A 15837-nucleotide genomic window follows, 5' to 3' on the forward strand; every position below is an offset into this window, starting at 1 on the left:
TCTTTGGGATCAAGATGTGGTTTCTTAATAAGAGGCTTAACTACAGCCAGTTTGAAGGTTTTGGGAACATATCCTAATGACAATGATGAATTAATAAATGGTGAAAATATAGAACAATATAGAAAATATATAATATAGAAAAAGATAGAACCTATTCCAACATACATGTTGCTGGTTTAGATGATTTCACAAGTTTGTACAATTCTTCCTCTCTTATAATAGAGAACGAGTAGAATCTATAGCTCACTAACTGATGTGAAACTGTAACTGATGGCTGCTTAGTTACAATTTTATCTCTGATAGTATCAATCTTGGAAGTAAAGTAGTTCATGAAGTCATTACTGCTGTACTCTTGAGGAATGTTAGCACCTGTTGATGCTTTACTTTTCTTTAATTTAATCACTGTATTGAATAAATACTTGGGGTTGTGTTCGTTTTCTTCTAAAAGAGACTATAATCAGATCTAGCAGTTTTTAATGTTTTTTTCTGTACGATAGGGTACTTTCCCACCAGGATATACGAAATACCTCTAGATTTGTTTTCCGGGCTATTCTCTTTAGGGTGCGAGTGTTCTCATTATACCACGGAGTCAGATTGTTTTCTTTCATCTTTCTTAAGCATAAAAGAACAACTGTATCTAAAGTGCTAGAAAAAAGAAAGTGCATAGTTTCTGTCACATCATCAAGGTTTTGTGTTGTATTGGATGTACAAAGGAATTGAGATAAGTCAGGGAGGTTACTTATATTACTTATAAAATTATAATTATAAGGTTGTAATACTTTAATGGGTGAAAAATTATTTTTGTGAAGATAATTTACCTTACATTGATTCATTAATGGACATGACATGTACCCTAAATTGTTATAGAGTTCTGAACAGACATTCAAAAATAAATTTTTAAGTATTTAAAATAAAAATAAAAGCTATGTAAAGATGAGTTTTTATAACACTGTGTGTCCCATTAGGTAAAAGTTGTGCACACACTTGTGGAATTCATTCTCAGACTTGGCCCAAACACAAGAAATAGAGCATAGAGCAAGTGTGTGTATTTAAAGAAGTGAGTGTGAAAGAGGAAGTACTACAAAAAAAGAGTTTGAAATGAAGCTTGCGTCAGTTTTTCAGATCTGTTTTTTTTCTTGCTTCATGCAGAATGACATAAATTTGTAACCTTACAGTGTTCCTTTAGTTGCTTTAAACCAGGTTTTTAGCCATTTAGACTTAAATGGCTAAAATGTCTAAAAGATTTATCAAATCTACGGATTCTTTTCTTGTGCTTCACTGTTGTTTTAACTCTTTAATTCAGCTCTTCACATCATCACAGTGTGACCACAACCAGCAGTTCTCAGCATCTTCACTTAGTGTGCAACTTCTGTACAAACCTGTCAGAAGCCACAGTGTGAGAAAATAACCATGTGAAAAAATAAATAATTAATTAATACTAGGCATATTGTTTTTATCTGGACTACTGTAAGCATTTCTGTAAATTACAGTAGTATTATGCTGCAAAAATACCGCAATGGGCATTTAGAGGTGAAGAATCATATCAGATAAAATAAATGATGGCTTTCCTGCCTTTTTTGACACTGCTTAATATATGTATAGTGACGGGGGTTAAGAAAACACACGGCAAGAAGAGCTCAAAATAAATAACCCGGATGGTGGATTTATTAAACAGAAAAAACAAGGAAATATGGGTGAACCAGTGTCCCAGTGCGTTTGGTGCTGCGGTGCTCTTCTCTTCTCCTTGGTGAGGGGACTGGGGGTGGTCCGCACAGCTTCCACCTTCTTTACTTGGGGCCGGATAATCCCTATTTGAAAACCCAGGTACTTAGCTTTGGACAGCGCCAGGTGATGTTTTCGGGGGTTGGCTGTGAGTCCAGCCTGTCGGAGCTCTGAGCAGCACTCTCCGCAGTCGGTCAATGTGTTCCTCCCAGGTTACAGAGTGTATGACGACATCATCAAGGTAAGCGGCAGCGTATGACTGATGGGGCCAGAGGATGATCCATATGATCCATTATACGCTGGAATGTGGCTGGGGCCCCATGCAGTCCAAAGGGAAGGGTCTGGTACTGCCAGTGGCTGCTGGGGGTCGAGAAGGCAGTTATTGCTTTTGAAAAGGGAGACAGAGGTACTTGCCAATATCCTTTTGTTAGGTAGAGTGTGGAAATGTACCGGGCCCTTCCCAGTCGGTCCAGCAGCTCATCCACCTTGGGCATTGGGTACCCGTCGAAGTCCGACACCTCATTCAGTTGGCGGAAGTCATTACAAAAGCGGAGGGTGCTGTCAGGTTTTGGTATCATCACGATTGGTCTGGACCAAGGGCTACGAGACGGTTTGATCACCCCTAACTTGAGCATCTGTTGTATTTCCTCCTCAATAGCTTGCCAACGAGCCTCTGGGACTCGATAAGGCCGCTGCCGGATGATGATTCCTGAGGCCATTCGGATCTCCTGCTCAATGACATTTGTCCGCCTGAGGCGTGAGGAAAACACATCAGAGAACTAACTGACCAGGAGCTGGAGCTCCCCCTTCTGGGCAGCCAAGGGATGGGGGTTGACATCAACAACCACGTGATCGGAGGATGTGAAGGCGGTTGTAAGGGTCCCCCTTTTCCTGTAGAATGGAATCTAGAGGCCCTGGTCGAAGGTTAATGCGTGTTCGGTCTTTTCTTTGCGTCTTGCTAAAAATCACTAATATTTATTAATCTTTTGGTTTTCCAATTATAGTACTGACCTTATAAATAATTTTATCTGTAAGGGTTCCCCTTTTCCTGCAGAATGGAATCGAGAGGTCCTGGTCGAAGGTCAATGTGTGTTCGGTCTTTTCTTTGCGTCTCGTTAAAAATCACTAATATTTATTAATCTTTTGGTTTTCCAATTATAGTACTGACCTTATACATAATTTTATCTGACTCCAATCTTTCATGATTTTAGTTATTTTATTTATATTTATTAAAATGTAACTGCTGATCCATCTAGTTGTGATTAAATTTGGATCATTAATTAACTATAATTAATTAACTAAAATCGTTGTGATTTACTTATTCAGAGTGCTCTTACTGGTAACTTGTAAATTGTTTGCCTCTGGGCTATAAAGAGCACTTAAGTGTGAAGGTGTTCCTACCTCTATCATGTGTTTCCAACTCATTCCGGTTGTCTCTCAACCTCGCCCTAACAACACACGCAGACGACAATACAATCTTACTAACCTACATCCTTTACTACACCGCAATCTTTCTCTGTGGGTCTGTGGAATTGCCAGTCAGCTGTCAACAAAGCTGACTTCATTTCTGCTTTTTCTTTACATTCTTCACTCAGCATTCTGGGCTTGACTGAGACCTGGATTCCGGAAATATTCAACCCACTCACTTCTATGTAATTACAACTCATTTGAATTTCATGCAATCACAGTAACTAATCCGATAAAGTTCCACATTGTGATAATTTGCCGCCCCTCTGGACATATTCTAGACACCTTCCTAGAGGAGCTGGATGGATTGTTGTCCTCTTTTACAGAGGAAGGCACTCCACTCCTACTCTTTGGGGACATCAACATTCATCTTGACAAACCTTATGCTACACACTTCCATTCACTTCTAGCTTCATTCGATCTCAAACGCCTTATCATGACAAGCACTCACAAATCAGGAAACCAGCTTGATTTAATTTACACACGCAGTTGTACTGCAGACACCATTTCAGTACAACCGCTTCACATCTTTGACCATTTCCTTCTTACATTTAAACTGCATTTTGCAATCTCTGAGCAACCAACCCCTATACCGGTTACTTTCCGACGAAACCTTTGTTGCCTTTCTCCCTCCCATCTCTCCTCTGCTGTATCCTCCTTCCTTCCCTCACCTACCCATTTCTCTCCTCTGGATGTGAATGCAGCTACAGATACTTTGTGCAGTACTCTAACCTCCTGTCTAGACGACATCTGCCCACTTTCCTCCAGGCCAGCACGGACTGCCTCTTCTAGCCCCTGGTTGTCTGATGTTCTCCGTGAGCATCTGGCCAAACTCAGGGCAGCGCAGAGAAAATGGCGCAAATCTAAAGATCTGTCAGACATGAGCAGGTATCCGACATTGCTTGAGACATGTCCGCTAGACCCCATCCCCTCTCATCTTCTGCAAGCAATCTCCCCCACAATCTTACCAGCACTCACACACATCATCAACACATCTCTCCTCACAGGCACCTTCCCAAAGCATTTAAGCAGGCTCGGGTAACCCCACTGCTCAAAAAGCCCACTTTAAACACTTCCCTTATTGATAACTACAGGCCTGTCTCTCTTCTTCCATTCATAGCGAAAACACTTGAAAGAGTTGTTTTCAATCAGGTAAGCCAGGTCACTGTTTCTTTCACAAAACAACAAACTGGACCCTAACCAGTCAGGTTTTAGGTGCGGCCATTCAACTGAGACTGCACTGCTCTCAGTCACTGAAGCCTTGCGGACTGCAAGAGCTGAATCCAAATCATCAGTTCTAATTCTGCTGGATCTATCTTTTGACACTGTGAATCATCAGATCCTGCTGTCTACCCTCTCATCACTGGGCATCTCTGGGATTCCACTTCGCTGGTTCGAATCCTATCTCACTGGTAGGTTTTTTAGGGTGGCCTGAGGAGGAGAAGTATCCACAGCACATCAACTGGTCACTGGGGTTCCTCAGGGATCGGTTCTTGGACCCCTCCTCTTCTTCATTTATACTACATCACTAGGCCCCATCATACAGGCTCATGGCTTCTCCTACCACTGCTAAGCCGATGACACACAGCTCTATCTCTCATTTCATCCAGATGATCCAATGGTAGCTACTCGGATCTCAGGTTGCCTGGCGGACATCTCGGCATGCATGAAAGAGTACCACCTACAGCTCAACCTGAGAAAGACTGAGCTTCTTGTCTTCCCTGCCACTCCATCTATACAGCATGACTTCACTGTCCAGCTAGGTTCTTCTACAATTACCCCATCAACCTCGGTCAGAAATCTTGGTGTAATCCTCGATGACCTTAAAAGATAACATTGCAAAGACTGCTCGATCCTGCAGGTTTGCACTACACAACATCAGAAAGATCAGGCCCTTTCTAACACAGCAAGCTGCACAACTTCTTGTCCAGGAACTTGTCATTTCTAGACTGGACTACTGCAATGCTCCTCTGGCTGGACTTCCATCAAACACAATAAAACCTCTACAAATGATTCAGAATGCAGCGGCATGGCTGGTCTTCAATGAGCCCAAAAGAGCCCATGTTATACCTCTCTTTATCTCCTTACATTGGCTCCTGGTTGCAGCTCGCATCAAGTTCAAGGCACTGATGCTTGCATATAGAACAACCACAAACTCAGCACCGGTCTACTTCCACTCACTATTACAAATCTACACACCCTCTAGAAGTCTGAGATCTCCTAGCGAGCGACTCCTCGTGGTACCATCAAATAAAGGCTCGAAATCACTCTCCAGAACTTTCTCATTCTCTGTTCCTGGCTGGTGGAACAATCTTCCCATACATATCGGGAATGCTGGATCTCTCAGCTGAAAACTCACCTCTTTCAGCAATACTTGACCTCATCTTAAAAAAAAAAATAAAAATCATTCTCACTTCTCCTTCCCCTTGTTTATTCCTTCCCTTTCTGGCTTGTACTAATTTGAACACTGCCTGTGACTTGGTGTTACAAGCACTTACTCTGTCTGTTTGTCTAATTCTCTAAAAATTAATCGCTTGATGTACTCTCAATTGTAAGTCGCTTTGGATAAAAGCGTCTGCAAAATGACTAAATGTAAATATAAATGTATAATATTTCCTAATTTCGACTTATCGTTCGTTAGGAGTCTGGGTCACTTAGAGACCTTGTTTGGCCAGAAAAGACTCACGACACATCTGGGCTAGTCCAGGTCTTAGTCAGAGGCTACCCCGTAGATCGCTTACCTTAATGCAGCCATCTCCTCGATAGACTCAAAAAGAGTAATTTTTAATGCGTTCCCTAAGTAATAGCATGCTAAGCCAGTTTGGTGGCCAGAAGTCAAGATCTCAAAAATGTGCCCCCGGCTCCATCCACTGATCGTTGATCTGACTCACCCTAGCACGCCAACAATGCGGAAAACCTCAGAAGTCACTAACCTACTAGAAAAGTTATTTCAGACAATATCATAAGTTAACCAAGATTAACATTTATTTTGTCAGACAGGAATAGGTTCCAAATTGGTATAATTGATAAACATTTGCACAACTGATCAGCAGTACAATAATAACACAAAACAAAATAAAACAAAATTGAAAGGTCATTATACCTGGTCTTTAAAAAGTACATAGTGTGGTGTATGAGGACATACTCCACACTACGGGCCGATCTGGCTACAGAATCGTGCCTTGTTGTGTTTTGTCCCATTCCTTATATACTCAGACCAGACAAAGAGATACCAAATGTAGTTGTATAAACCTTTTGGTGTTTAGGTTCCTGTGCTCCAGTGTCACACCTGGCTGGAACACGTTCAGAGACCCAAATGAAGGACACACCTCCTTCCCAACAGAACACAGTTCTACCAAGTTCTTAATCTTCTCCATAATTTAAGTGATTACTGTGAAATTGAGACCAATTTACCAACTGAGACTAAACTTGAGAGTGAAGAACAATAGGTTCATAAGACACAAGACATATAATGCCTTATTCCTAATGAACTTTAAACCAAGTCTTTTGGGCAGACGGAGGGTAGGCAGGAAGAGCAGAGCTGAGGAGGGTGTCATAAAAGAAACAGGGGGGATGGTGTTGTTTACTCTCTTTTTGAAGTCCTTTTGTTCCTTTTGGATATCCCTTCTCTATAAAGAAGCTGTTCTAAACTCCAAAACTGCGGCCACTCTTACCTAACAAACACGATCCACATTTCAATTCAATCCAACACCGTCCTCAGAGTAAACAAGAAGGCCCTCCCAAGCAACCGGACAGGGACATGTATCCTGGACGAGCCCCCATTTATGTTACGTCCCCTATTGGTGTGATGGTCTAGGGTCAATGAGGACGCACATAACCGGGAGAAATAACCCTTTTGAATGACATCCGAGAACGGGGGAGAAGAAAGAAACCAAAACAATCCGAGATTTCACTACAAACCTAGTGGTTCGTTTTATTAAATATCTGGCTCTTGCCAAAAATATGATCATGAGAGAATCAATATATATACACAGGTTGTACAACAGGAAACAAACAGAGAGAAGAAAAAACGGTGCTAAATAAAAGAAATTAACAAAACATACAATACTAACTGAAATCCCCCTTTTCCTCTAACCTAACTGAAAAGAAAGAAAACAAATATTCGGCGACTCACGCCGTAACTAAACTACCCTAGCTGAAACAAATACACAAAGCAGCACCCGCTCCTAAACTAGTGTGTTTAACATAGGTACACCTACGTGTTGGGATATGTAAGTCACGTGACATCCTATACTCACTCTTCTCTCTGGAAAATTAACTCATATATAGATGTTCATAGTACTCAAACAAAAACCACTCAGCTAGTACACAGCGGAACCACAGCATAAATGAGGTACGGAGAAGCTAGCAACAACTCCACCGCCCCTCCCGAAGCATGAACACCGTTCCATTTAAATTCTGCATCACGGCTTCTGATTGGACATCCAGATCTTCCCAGATGGTCAGGCGAACCAATAAAGAAACCTAATAAAAAACACAGCAGCAAATAATAACAGAAAAGACATCACTAAAATTATCCAATCACAGAAAAGAAGAGGAGAGAAACAAACAAATGCGGTCACGTAACAATAGTCTTATTGCATTTACAGGTTTTGATTCAGCTCCTTACATGGTCACCTGGCCCTCGTTCCCTCTCTGTCTATTTAGCAGGTTGATATGGTAGAGCTGGTCCGCAAACTGGCGACCAGGCTGGTGCAGTCGATAGGTGACAGGGCCTAGCCATTCCATCACCAAGGTAGGGGCCTTGGCAGGTTGCGAGGAGCTTACAAGCGGTAGTGGAAACAAGGACCAGAACTTTGTCTCCTGATTGAAACTCCTGTGTTTGGGCTGCCCAATTATAGTGCCGCTGTTGAGCTTGCTGCGCCTGGCTCAGATGTGCCCGGACTAATGGCATGACGCAATCTATCCTTTCCCTCATTTCCTTCACATGCCCGATGACCATCCAGTGAGGTGCTGGCTGCTGCTCCCAGGCCTCCTTGGCGACGTCCAGGAGGTCGTGGGGCTGTCGGCCAAAGAGGAGCTCAGAGGGGGTGAAGCCAGTTGAGGCCTTCCACCTTCCGCTGGGCTACACAGTACAACAGGCCATTTTGGACCACAAAGTATGGGAGAGGATGGGGCCCAGGCCATACATGTTTGCCCTCGATCACCAGCAGTGTTTTAGCTTGTTGTCTTCCTTCTGGGCCTTGGCGAATGATCCCCCTCCCATAACCTGCTGGAATACAGCATAAAAGACATTAGAGTTTTGGGAGGGGGACTCACCTTCTCTCCCGCTGTCGGAAGCCAGCAGCGCTGGATGGTGTTAGGCCCCTCTCGCTAGGTTATTGTCTGCGGTCCCCTCCGGCTGGGAGGTGGCATTTAGCAGGTGGTCGAAGCCGGGCCAGTCTCGTGACGAGCAGCACCCGTATGGGTAGGTCCTTCACCAGGCCGACTTCCAGGGGCCAGGAGGACGAAAGGGCCGATAGGTTCACTCGTCTGGCAGGAACTTGCCATGTTTCACCATGCATGCACGTTATGGGGAGGAAGACCTTGGACTCGGGTTGAGGAGTCAGAAGGCTTGCCCGGATGAGCGTGACGGCACTGCCAGAGTCGAGAAAGGCTCGGTAGGGCTTTCCGTATACCCTCACCTCCACCTCGGGAGCTCCCAAGGGAGGTTCTTGATGTACGATGCAGCCTGCCAGCTGGTAGTTTTACTATTATTACTGAATTATACTATTATAGTTTACTATTGTTATCAGTAATGTAAGACATTGACATGGTGTAAAAATACCCAGTGTGTAAAAATATACTGTATCATGAATTTGGTTATTACAATTAGACTAAATCATAATATTGTTACCTAATGCAATACATCACGCATAGCACATAATCTTAAAATCGTTACACTTATTAAAAACATACAAACAGCATAAATACATTTTCCACGTTACATATTGTTTCCTCATACTTACGATTTTCAATCGTAGTAATGCAGACAATCAGCTACAACCTTATTTTCCTTTGGAAAACCGTAATAAAATTGATTATTTGATAATTGAATTTGTTACAAAATGTTATTTATTTTATATATTTTTTTCACAATAACAGTCATGTTTAAATTTTATTGTAAGTTGATGGCTTGACTGTAAACGACATAACAAACATTCTGCGTTTTCACTGAACCAGAGATATAATAACCATAATGACGCAGCCTTCATGCTACAATAATGAAAGAATCAAAGTTTTCCATTGTGTTTACATATCTTTATAATTACAGTTTGACTGTATTATTTGTCTTCTTCATGAAAAATTGTTTCAACTCTAAACACATATTCAGCTCTCGACATCTTCACAATGTCACCACAAGCGTCAGTCCTCATCATGTGAACAAATTGTGTTGGTAACATTTGTACACGCCAGTCAAAACCACAGTGTGTGACAATAACCATGACTTTGTGCTGAGTTCTAAAAAACCCCTGAACATTCAGGAATTGTTTAAAACTTGATCAAATTATTATTGTTATTAGAATACTAACTGAAAGCATGTCTAAAAATGATCAGCATGTCTATAAAAACAGCATTATGCCGCAAATAATACCAAAAGCCTAAATCTTACTCATTAAAGTAAACGGCTCTTTTGTGTTTATTAACACTGCAAGATTTTTTTAGAGCATCGGCTGGAGAAATTTCTTTATTTAAAAAGGAAACAAAAGTACACAAATGCATGAGATATCCTTTATAGACATAAAAATAAATTAATTAAATAGATTTAAGATTTAGATTTAATCTGGTGAAATGTATGGCAGTGCAGTGTGCAAAATAATTACCATTAAACAAATTCAAAAATACACACAAGGTAACGGCAAGAAGCTCCTTACCAAAAAGTAGTATACTTAAAGTATATTTTATTGAGTGTACTGAAGTAAAACTGAAAGTGGACTGAATTGGCCCACTTAAGTGTAAAAGTAAAACTGTGCAATCAATGAACCAGAAAATCCTTTTTTTGTAAATTACTGTTAAAGTACTTAGTGTTTGATTTAGTTGATCCTTACTTTGCTGATCTGAATCAGTGATCTGGTGACAGACCTATGGTCACAAGCTTTGGGTCATGACCGAAAGGATGAGATCCCGGATACAAGCGGCCGAAATGAGTTTCCCCCGTAGGGTGGCTGGGCGCTCCCTTAGAGACAGGGTGAGGAGTTCAGTCACTCGGGAGGAGCTCGGAGTAGAGAGAGGACAGCTGAGGTGGCTCGGACATCTGTTCCGGATGCCTCCCGCATGCCTCCCAATGGAGGTGTTCCAGGCATGTCCCACCAGGAGGAGGCCCAGGGAAGACCTAGGACATGCTGAAGGGACTATGTCTCGGCTGGCCTGGGAGCGCCTCGGTGTTCCCACGGAAGAGCTGGAGGAAGTGTCTGGGGGAGAGGAAGTCTGGGTGTCCCTGCTTAGACTGTTGCACCCACGACCCGGTCCCGGATAAGCGGTAGTGAATGGATGGATGAATGGATGAATGAATGATTTTTTTTTAATAGTCCCTTTGATCAAGGTATTATTAAACCGCCATGTTTTAATATTAGTCTGATTTTATTGCATGTATTAAAATGTATTAATACATTATTAAAATTAAAGTTGTATTGTAATATTAGTTTATGTACTGTAAATTAACATAAAATGTTAGTATTTTTAGTATTGTTAGTATTAACTAAAATAAAAAAGATTATTAAATGATTTAAAATACATTGTAAAATTTTTGTTAATGCATTAACTAATGTTAACCAAAGAGAGCTTTTTGTAAACACTTTTTACAATCTCAATAGTTTAACAATGATTTTATATAATCTATAAGCATTTGTGACATATTTTTGCTTGCATCACATTTTAGTCTTCATCTATGAGCTTAATCCAGGAGATTATGTAAATAATTCAGATGGATGTCATTTCTCAAGATTGGTCAGAATCAGGAGTGCAAATGTATTATTTTCAGCATACAAATGTACAAGTCCATGTTTTTGTATCTTTAGATGTTTTCATGCTCTAATTAACATATTTATGAATATAAGTATATAGAATTATATAATTGTGTTGTCATTGCTCTACAGACAGACAACTTTCTTGTCCCTAAAACTTTTGTCCTAGTTTATCTCTCTGTCAGCGATCAGGGATTCACATGTAATAAATGCAGGGAAATAGCTAGGCTGACAGAGAAGATTTTAGAATTAGAGACACACATCCAAACTTTAATTGAGGACAGTAAGAATGTGAGAGCTGTAGATACTGCTTTGAATACGACTAGTAATCATGTGCATTGTTCAGTTCTGGCTTTAAAGCCCACGCAGCAGGGCAACTAGGTGACTGTGAGGCGCACTAGTCACGGGACAAAACACTACTCTCCTGTAATTAACATATTTATGAATATAAGTATATAGAATTATTTAATTGTGTTGTCATTGCTCTACAGATTAACTTTTTTGTCCCTAAAACTTTTGTCCTGAAAAGGATAAGGTATAACACATTCTTCAGATACAATGCCAAACAACAACAAATTATTGATTATTATTTCCTGGTCATTAAAGAGGTGTTTAAAAGTCTCTCTCTCTCTCTCTCTCTCTCTCTCTCTCTCTCTCTCTCTCTCTCTCTCTCTCTCTCTCTCTCTCTCTCTCTCTCTCTCTCCCCTTTACAGTTTTGCATTGTTGACATTAATATGACGTTTGAAGCAAATAAAGACTTACACTTATTGCTGCCAGTTGGTGGCACTATAACTTTGACTCCTAATAGTGACTTCTATGCGATCAGAATTATACAAAGAACATACACATGAAATTTGAGAAAAATCTGATAATGTATGTGGATGTCATAAGACACTTCCTGTTTCTCTTTTTGCACCTTCATTTCATCCCCTCGCCACGGACGTTAGCATCCCCAATATCTTGAGATCATGTTCACCAAGTTTGGTGGTTCCTCCTCTAAGAGGAGCATGCGCTTTTTAAACAATCCTGAATAGCCGACTTCTGTTTGGGTGGAGCTATGACATAAAGTGATTACAGTCTCAGGTCACTGAGCTGCCAATACTTCCTGAATTTATAATGGAATAGCAGTCTTTCTGGAGGGCCCTTATGTCTTCGGCACTCCTTATGACACAGCTAGTGAACCTGGCTATATGTAGGCCTTGGCAACAAAAAGAAGTGCCACACCCATACATTTGATGAAGGTACGGGGAGCCAATGACTGACCGAAGGGGAGAACATTGTACAAGTGTTGACCTGAAAGTAAAACATGTGAGTTGGGATATGGTAATAGGCATCTTGTAGATCCACTGTTGTGAACCAGTCCCCTTGTCTGATGAATGTTAAAAGGGTTGAGTTGCTTCAAATGATGATTGAACTTACTGATATTCAGAATGGACCGAAGGACCTTATCTTTCTTTGGAATCAGGAAATAAGTTAAATAAAACCCCAAAAAAGTCTCAATGACTCTGAAAGTCTCCTTCTGTTTCAACAACAGACAAACATTAGACACATATCGTGGTCTAAAACAATTCAGTCTCTCTATCAGTTCTCTGAACAATCAGGCCATTGCTGCTTCCTCAAGTTCTAAATTTTCTAAGTGGTACTCGTGATGTAATAGAACGTTAATGCGCACACACATCTAAATGAAGCGCTTGCAGCCCGGTCTCATAAAAGTATGTTTTTTAATGGCACAATTTTCTGTTTCTGTTCGGTGTACTTATGATACACACCTTCCACACAGCTCTAAACCTAACCATTGCATCTCACATGCACACCAAAGTCAGTTTCTGTTTATTAATAGAGCACCAAATAGAAACAGCAAATTGTGCAATTGAAACGGTCTCAAAAAGTAGTACATCTAAAAGGGTATTTATTGCCTTGATCCCGGACATTCGATTTCAGAATGCAAAGCATGGAGGCAAAAGCAGTTGACAACCAAACCCAAGGGTGTAGCGCTTACTCAACCTCTCTGTGTTCATGATCGTTTACCCTCTTGCCAAAACATGTTCAGTCCATTCATTATGGAGGGTGCTGTATCTCTCTCAAATGACTGAGAAATGTGATGCTGAGAAACACTCAGCACAGTTGCTAATTTTGAAAAATTGTGTTACTTTTCTTGTCTCAGTCATGCACCAGAACAAATTTTTTCATTTGTAGTGTGAAATTAGGTCGCATGTCTGTTCCTCCACATGCTATGTTCATAAAATCCAGTCTCATTTCAGGCCCTGTAAAGACATGTACCAGTTGAAGGGGTAAACATGATTTTGGGAAATTACCTGATGGGTGGGAAGGTCTTTCCCTGTCCAATTGTGTCAGCTAAGCCTGATGTTGGAGCCCAGTGGGATGTCTCTAAAATGTTTTCTCTGTCCGTGCAATAACTTGCGCTCAGGCACACAAATGTGATGTTGTTGATATTTCACAATCTTTGCTAGTTGACAGTAACGCCCTGCAAACCAACAAAACCGTTTTAGAAAACCAAAAACCACTCTTAAGGGTGGGCCTAAAGCAGTTAGCTGCTGTCCTAAAGACAGACCCTAATCTGACTAAATGTACTGATGCTGTGGTGGATAAGTCTCAAATCTCAAAACGTAGGATGGGCTATTTCTTGGAAGATGATATACCCATGTGTTGGGTTGGAGGCCACAGATTACTGATGATGATTATTACATGGTCTATCAGATTGTTCTGCATTCTTTTTACCATGCCCAGGTTGTAAAATTGGCTCATGAGCATGTATGTTCTGGTCATCTTGCTCCTGTCTGCTGAGAGGTTTGTGTGTTTTGTAGCTCTATGTAGCTTCACTCTTCCATTTATCGCCCTCTGTTCTTTTAGTGATCAAATATAACTTAAATATCTACATACTAGTGATACTATTTATCAAAATAATTTAACAAATTTGACTGTTGTTCGTTTGCTTGCTTTTAGTCTAAAATTGCACAGTGCATTAGCTGATCAGCTTATTACCTTCGTTCCCAGCCACGTTTACTTTCCTATTATTGTTTTCTTTTCCACTCCGTTTCATTTCTTTCCTATGCGCTGTTCACTCCATTTTTACAAGCTCATCAAACAAGAGTGGTAAGTAAATCTTCCATCATTCAGGGTGAGTAAATGGCTTCTCCTTGCACTGTCACTTCGCTGCTTGCCACATGTATAGTTTATCACTCTGTTAGCGATCAGGGATTCACATGTAATAAATGCAGGGAAATAGCTAGGCTGACAGAGAAGATTTTAGAATTAGAGACACACATCCAGACTTTAATTGTGGACAGTAAGAATGTGAGGGCTGTAGATACTGCTTTGGATGCGACTAGTTCAGTGAATCGTGTGCATTGTTCGGTTCTGGCTTTAAAGCCCACGCAGCAGGGCAACTAGGTGACTGTGAGGCGCACTAGTCACGGGACAAAACACCAGTTTTTTGGGCTGACCTGACCTGTTGAAAAGAGATGGTCTTCATCCCTCCTGGGGTGTTGCCGCTCTTCTATCTAGAAATATGACTTATAGTCTTAGAGCTCTCACTTGACCAACTAGTGCCCAGGTCAGGAAGCAGACAGACTGGCTAAACCGACCGTCTGCTAGCTGTCTCACGTCACATAAAGACTCTTTCACTTAGATATCACACTATAGAGACTGTTCCCCGAATAAGATTACGCAGAGAATGTCCAAACCAAATTAAACGCAGAAAATTTAATTGATGTTCAACGAATAAAAACTATTTATAATACAAAGAAGCAAATGATAAAACTTGGCTTGCTGAATGTTAGATCCCTTTCCACAAAAACACTTTATATAAATGATTTCATCAAAGATCAGAACCTAGATTTGCTCTGTTAGATTTGCTCTGTACTCCAGTTTAAATGAGTCCAACAACCAAATTTATTACTATAAAATGAGTCACGTTAAAAAGGCAAAGGGGGACGTGTTGCTACAATTTATGACAATAATCTCAGTACTTCTCAGAGGGCAGGCTTTAAGCGTAACTCATTAGAAGTTTTGGTGCTGAACATAACATTATCTATAGAATCACGTACTAGTGCAAACTGATGATATTTAAGATCACTATCTAGTCTTTTTGTGAACTCTGTATGAATAAACCTGTAAACTTTGCACCTTATTACAAGTATTGTAGAACCATCACTTCCACCACAAAAGAATGCTTTCTAAGTAATCTTGCTGACTCATTTCAATTCCTTAGCACAAAACCCTGATGATGTAACAGAAACTATGCTATTCTTTTTTTTCTAGCACTTTAGATACAGTTGCTCCTTTACACTTAAGAAAGATGAAAGAAAACAATCTGACTCCATGGTAAAATGAAAACACTCGCACCCTAAAGAGAGCAGCCAAGAAAGTGGAGCGCCGGCGGAGAAAAACTAAATTAGAAGTATTTTGTACTGCCTGACGGGAAAGTACACTATAATACAGAAAAGCATTAAAAGCTGCTGGATCTGATTATTTTTAATCTAATTTAGAGGAAAACAAACACAACCCCCGGTATTTATTCAATACAGTGACAAAATTAACGAAAAGTAAAGCATCAACAGATGCTAACGTTCCTTTAAGAGACCAGCAGTAATGACTTCATGAACTACTTTACTTCCAAGATTGATTTATCAGAGATAAAATTGTAACTAATCAGTTACAGTAT

General features: G+C 40.6%; 1 protein-coding gene across 1 annotated transcript in view; it reads right to left on the reverse strand.

Annotated features, from left to right (window-relative positions):
* LOC122358733 (claudin-3-like) overlaps nt 1–15837 on the reverse strand; it is a 224089-nt gene that overhangs the window by 61044 nt on the left and 147208 nt on the right. The window lies entirely within an intron of this gene.

This window comes from Puntigrus tetrazona, chromosome 15, assembly GCF_018831695.1.
Source record: "Puntigrus tetrazona isolate hp1 chromosome 15, ASM1883169v1, whole genome shotgun sequence".
NCBI classification, from domain to species: domain Eukaryota; kingdom Metazoa; phylum Chordata; class Actinopteri; order Cypriniformes; family Cyprinidae; genus Puntigrus; species Puntigrus tetrazona.